The sequence below is a fragment of the Oreochromis aureus genome, linkage group 3 (genome assembly GCF_013358895.1).
Source record: "Oreochromis aureus strain Israel breed Guangdong linkage group 3, ZZ_aureus, whole genome shotgun sequence".
Lineage (NCBI taxonomy): Eukaryota > Metazoa > Chordata > Actinopteri > Cichliformes > Cichlidae > Oreochromis > Oreochromis aureus.
The window spans coordinates 82,877,060-82,884,263 of NC_052944.1; positions in this window are offsets into that span (position 1 = coordinate 82,877,060).

Below are 7,204 nucleotides of genomic sequence, written 5' to 3' on the forward strand. Positions count from 1 at the left end.
AAATGCTGCAAAAAGAAAAACACTTGCAAAAAGAAAAACGCTGCAAAAACAAAAATGCTGCAAAAAGAAAAACACTTGCAAAAAGAAAAATGCTGCAAAAACAAAAATGCTGCTAAAAGAAAAACACTTCCAAAAAGAAAAACGCTGCAAAAAGAAAAATGCTGCAGAAAGAAAAACACTTGCAAAAAGAAAAACGCTGCAAAAGCACACAAAGCACAACGGAAATAGGAAAAAAGACAACGGAAATGTTTCTGGGGAGACAATAACCGGACGGACCAGTTGCACGAACCAAAACATGCTAACAATTGAACTGGGAGACACTTCAAAGAAGTGGAGCGCCCAAAGAGTAAACTTTCAAAAGTAAGTACTGAATATTATGTCACTTATTTATATGCAAATGTTTAATAACGAATAACATTAAAACATTACTGTTGGCCACATGCCGGCGAAGTTATGTGACATTAGCGATGTTTGTACTTTCAGCGTTTACTTTGTTTTAAAGCCTTTCAAATATACGCCGTTCAGTAGTCGACCTTAATCTTACAGAGAATGTGATGATTTTATGGATAATTAAAGTCAGTTATATTGCTGCCTCTGTTCGGTGGTGTCGAGCCAAACGGACTTTAACGTGTGTTTGAACGAGCTGACGGTTCAATCGTTAAGCTGAAAGAAAGATGCTTTAATCACAGGAGTCACACATGTGTCCACTGGACCATCTGGGAACTCTTCTTGTTTAGCACTCGTAATAACACAAACACTAAATCCTCCTTCTCTTGTGCTGTTTTGTAGCAGTGTGTACACCTGAGACTGTCACCTGTCTGTCTGTCCTGCACTCTCTCTCTGTTTCTTTCTCTCTGATTGTGGAATAAAAGTATGAACATGTGTTTATAAGTTACACTTGTGTTTGAATCCTGCAGCTTATCACACATTTGATTTCCATGTGTGACGACTGCAAGTGTCCACAGTGAGGACAGACTGAGGGACCCACTGCTGCACATCATCTGTGAGGCTTTGCACCCCTGATGATCCACCAGGACAAACTCAGCAGTGTGTGAGGAAGAGGAGGAGGAAGAGCCAGCAGCAGCTGACAGATGGGGAGAATAGACAGACTGTTCCTGTTTGTGAAGGACTGCTAGGAAAGTTTAAAATAACAAATTATCTGTCCTGAATCAGTCTTATTAGGTAATGTTCAAAAAATGTTGTCATTCCAGTGTTTTCAGTGTGGGAGAAAGTACTCAGGGCCTTCAAGTTACACACTATGAAAGGCAGCAACAAGTTTAATATTCAGAAACCTAAAGTATGTATCAGCAGCAGAATGGAGCTAAAAATAAATGTTTGTTTCAGTTCTATGAAGCTTTGAGTATTTTGGATTAGTAGCACTGCTGTGTTTGTTGCATCATATTGCTGTAATTGTTTATATGCTTTATATATTGTGAGGTAAGTTGATCTATAGTGTTACATCATATTCTATAAGGATGTTATGCGTTTGGATACTTTCTGCCCAGTTTGACCCATTTAGCAGAAGTCAGCCTGTTTAAGGCTCTGATATCTATTCTGTATGACTTAAAGCAGTTATGACATGGTCTGATTTTCTCACCCAATAAAGGAATATTTAATATATCAGTCTACACTTCATTCTATCAGAAACAGTTATCACAGCTCATACATTTGCTTCTTCCACACATATATAAGCATTGAGCCAAATTTAGTAATGCCAACATATTAAAAAAAACAATATTTGTCTCTTTTAAATAATACATCTATAGATACACTGTCAAAGATACTTGTCTTTGAGTGAAGATTTAAGGTGATAGGAAATATAAATAAATTCAACTTGAATCTTTACTGAAGCTCAGTGTTTGGCACAGAGTTCATGTCCACTGCTGTAATAACGAATAATGATTAATATAATATTGGCCATATTATATTTACATTACCAAAGTGAGATGATTTTAGTCTCATGAACAACATTAGCTAATTGTTATTTACTAGCTAATCTTAAATGACTGTTCAGTACAGAAATGAAGGCCAACAATCACGTTTTACAGTTCTGTGGTCTCAGCCTCAGATACTTATCAAATCACACAGAGCTCATGTAGAAACAAATGTACAAAATATGTTCTCCTTCATTTCTGTCAAACAAAGCTGTAGGAAACGTTTCCAGCTGTTAGTATCATGGTTGCTAGGCAACCTGGGCAGCGCGACGGAGGCTAGACCGTCCCATTTCACAAGCCTCGCACTTCCGGCCTCAGCGGTCTTTGAGTGCGGCCCTTGAGGACCGTTAAGGCTGCAGACCCTGAAAAACAGTCCCTGGCTGTATCCCAATTCAGGGTCTGCAGCCTTAAAGTACGCAGCCTCAACGATCCTCAAGGGCCGCGTACTCAAAGACCGCTAAGGCCGGAAGTGCGAGGCTTGTGAAATGGGACGGTCTAGCCTCCGTCGCGCTGCCCAGTTTCGTACAGCTTTGTTTGACAGAAATGAAGGAGAACATATTTTGTTCGTGTGTTTGTTTCTACACGAGCTCTGTGTGATTTAATAAGTATCTGAGGCCGAGACCACAGGACTGTAAAACATGATTGTTGGCCTTCATATCTGTACTGAAGTGTAATTTAAGATTAGCTAGTAAATAACAATTAGCTGATGTTGTTCACTAAAGTCAGTGTAAATATGATATGGCCAATATTATAGTTATTATATTAATCATTATAAGTTATTACAGCAGTGAGTTTGAACTCTCAAATCAAATCACTTCTATTGTCACATCACATGTGCAGGTACACTGGTACAGCACATGTGAGTGAACTCTGTGTCAAACACTGAGCTCCAGTAAAGATTCAAGTTCCAGTTATTTATATGTCCTATCACCTTAAATCTTCACTCAAAGACAAGTATCTTTGACAGTGTATATATAGATGTATTATATATAAGAGACAAATATTGTCCGTTTAATATGTTGGCATTACTAAATTTTACTCAATGCTTACATATATGTGTAAAAAGAAAATGTACGAGCTGTGAAAACTGTTTCTGATAGAATGAAGAGTAGACTGATATATTAAATATTCCTTTATTGGGTGAGAAAATCAGAGCATGTCATAACTGCTTTAAGTCACACAGAATAGATATCAGAGCCTTAAACAGGCTGACTTCTGCTAAATGGGTCAAACTGGGCAGAAAGTAAACAAACACATAACATCCTTATAGAATATGATGTAACACTATAGATCAACTTACCTCACAATATATAAAGCATATAAACAATTACAGCAATATGATGCAACAAACACAGCAGTGCTACTAATCCAAAATACTCAAAGCTTCATAGAACTGAAACAAACATTTATTTTAGCTCCATTCTGCTGCTGATACATACTTTAGGTTTCTGAATATTAAACTTGTTGCTGCCTTTCATAGTGTGTAACTTGAAGGCCCTGAGTACTTTCTCCCACACTGAAAACACTGGAATGACAACATTTTTTGAACATTACCTAATAAGACTGATTCAGGACAGACAATTAGTTATTTTAAACTTTCCTAGCAGTCCTTCACAAACAGGGAACAGTCTGTCTATTCTTCCATCTGTCAGCTGCTGCTGGCTCTTCCTCCTCCTCTTCCTCACACACTGCTGAGTTTGTCCTGGTGGATCATCAGGGGTGCAAAGCCTCACAGATGATGTGCAGCAGTGGGTCCCTCAGTCTGTCCTCACTGTGGACACTTGCAGTCGTCACACATGGAAATCAAATGTGTGATAAGCTGCAGGATTCAAACACAAGTGTAACTTATAAACACATGTTCATACTTTTATTCCACAATCAGAGAGAAAGAAACAGAGAGAGTGCAGGACAGACAGACAGGTGACAGTCTCAGGTGTATACACTGCTACAAAACAGCACAAGAGAAGGAGGATTTAGTGTTTGTGTTATTACGAGTGCTAAACAAGAAGAGTTCCCAGATGGTGCAGTGGACACATGTGTGACTCCTGTGATTAAAGCATCTTTCTTTCAGCTTAACGAGTGAACCGTCAGCTTGTTCAAACACACGTTAAAGTCCGTTTGGCTCGACACCACCGAACAGAGGCAGCAATATAACATAGCTAACATTAACAGTGCAGTGAATCCTGCTTGTGCCGTCATATTCAGGACTGCAAACCGAGCAGCATCACTGACTTTCAGCTTGTTGTGTTTGTGGATATATGACTGACTTTAATTATCCATAAAATCATCACATTCTCTGTAATATTAAGGTCAGCTATTGTATTATTATATTTTAAAGGCTTTAAAACAAAGTGAACGCTGAAAGTAAAAACATCGCTAATGGCAAATAACTTTGCTGACATGTGGCCAACAGTAATGTTTTAATGTTCCTCATTATTAAACATTTGCACATAAATAAGTGACATCATATTCAGTACTTACGTTTAATAGTTTACTCTTCGGCTGCTACGCTTCTGCCGTCTGCGGCAAAATTATCCACAGTGACTGCCGCGCTATAAATGGGTTTGATATGTTGGGCCACGAAGTCTACACCGCCACAGCCTTAAAATTCAGGGAAATGAAGGACGCATTTGAGGGCCGCATTTCGAGCAGCCTTTGAATTGGGACAGCCTTCGGCGCGCCGCTGTGACGTAATCGGCCTTAAAATGCGGCCTTAAAATGCGGCCTTTAAGGCTGCAGACCCTGAATTGGGATACAGCCCCTGAGTTGGGATACAGCCATGTTTTGGTTCGTGCAACTGGTCCGTCCGGTTATTGTCTCCCCAGAAACATTTCCGTTGTCTTTTTTCCTATTTCCGTTGTGCTTTGTGTGCTTTTGCAGCGTTTTTCTTTTTGCAAGTGTTTTTCTTTCTGCAGCATTTTTCTTTTTGGAAGTGTTTTTCTTTTTGCAGCATTTTTGTTTTTGCAGCATTTTTGTTTTTGCAAGTGTTTTTCTTTTTGCAAGTGTTTTTCTTTTTGCAGCATTTTTGTTTTTGCAGCATTTTTCTTTTTGGAAGTGTTTTTCTTTTTGCAAGTGTTTTTCTTTTTGCAGCATTTTTGTTTTTGCAGCATTTTTCTTTTTGCAAGTGTTTTCTGAAGTTGCAGTCCGTTTGGCCTCTCAGGGCCACCGTAAGTAATAGTAAATTACTTCGTGCAATCAAGATGAGAGACCACGGCTATAAAAGCGAAGGTAGTTTTGGGAAGTCTGTCGCAGCCATGTCCTGTCCGTTTGTACGCGCTAACTTTGAGCTCCCTAATCCGGTTCTCCGAACACACCTGTTGTTGACGATTAGTATAGCTGGATGAAGTAATCTGAGATCACTGGGTGGCTTAAAAAGGGCTACGCATCGATAGTAGAAACATTGATCGGCAACCCTGTGATTGGTCGGCGAAGATGTCGAAGGAGCGCGCTCAGTATTTTTCAGCAGCAGAGCAAGAACTCTTGATTGAGGGATTTCAGGAGTTCCAGAGTCTGATTAAAATGCAGGGGAACACTGCAAAGGCTGCAAAAGCAAGGAGAGAGGGCTGGCAGAAAGTTGCCGACAAATTAAACTCGTAAGTGATCCATGATATTACATTATATCATGTGATATTATATTATACCACATTATATTATATTACATTATATCCTCTTTCACATTAGAGCCACAACAGGACCCACTACATCCACTTCTGTTGGGCTTAGGCTACTCACTAGGGCTGGGTATCGTCACTGATTTCTATAATCGACGACATCTCATTGATTCTGAGCTGCAGCTCTCCGACCAAAAGAAAGCTTGTTTTGGTGGTTATTGAAATAGTTTTGTGAGCTCCTGGCGTTTCTGGCAAAATACACTTATATGTAGAAATCGAATCGGGATTTAATGAATCAATATCGCATTTGTTTACTGGTTTGCATGCACTTTTTATTTTTCTAGATTTTTCTAAAAAATAGATTTGAAAAGAATTGATAACTGTAAACCACCACGGCAGACCCAATGGCATTTTCATATCTCGCAGCATCATTCATTCTTACAAGTCATCCAGCTTGTAAAAATAAAGGCTTTGCACCCCTGATGATCCACCAGGACAAACTCAACAGTGTGTGAGGAAGAGGAGGAGGAAGAGCCAGCAGCAGCTGACAGATGGAGAGAATAGACAGACTGTTCCCTGTTTGTAAAAGACTCTAAAAGACTGATAGACTAGTTTGCTAGTTTAGTTTAGTTTTTATTTTTTGAAACTCCTTAGTTTCAGTTAAGTTTTGATTAGTTTCAGTTATAGTTTTAGTTGCGTTTGCAATAATTAAGTGTAACAAAATCCCAGTTTCATCATATCAGTCATTCTCTTCTGCTTATCCTTGGGTATGTTGCTATTCCAGCTACCATACCCTGCACCCTGGACAGGTCACCTGTCTGTCACAGGGCTAACACGCAGAGACAGACAACTCACATTCCCACCTATGAGTTCTTTAAATAAATAAATGAATAAATAAATTAGGGCAGATGAACAACCATTGATACCAGGCAACTATAAAATGTATATCTTGGCCGCAATGAGACTATTAACTCTTGCAGCACCGGGTGTTAAGGCAATTGACTCACACAGTTGTGTAGATATCCCAGTCCTGTTGTCTCGGGATGCATCACGCTGCCTTGCCTGGAGTTAGCTTCTGTTTCTGGGGATGAGGGTTGGACGTGCTCCCTTACCTTCTCAAGCTAGGTTAGACTTCTTGTGTGAGCTCTCCAAGTGCACTTTAAGGTTTGTGGGATTTTTTTCCCTTTAGAAATGTCCCTCATAATTTGTCTCGTTCCACTACAAGACACTTGCTTTATCCAAAACACAGTCAAAGAGGGAGTGTTCGCCCAGGGCGCCAAACAGGCTAGGACCACCACTGCCAGCAACACTTGAGAAACTTAAAACAGCTCAATTATTAACAGGTTAATTATTAAAGCTGTTCTTCGTTTCCCAAATGTAATAATGCCAACATATTAAACAAACAATATTTGTCTCTTATATATGATACACCTATATATTCCCTGTCAAAGACAAGATACTTGTCTTTGAGTGAAGATTTAAGGTGACAAGACATATAAATGACTGCAGCTTGAATCTTTACTGAAGCTCAGTATTTGACACAGAGTTCAATCACATGAATTTCACTCACATGTGCTGTACCAGTGTACCTGCACATGTGATGTGACAACTGCGATGAGCTGAACACACCGCCTCTTTTAGCTCCTCCCACAGAGGGGA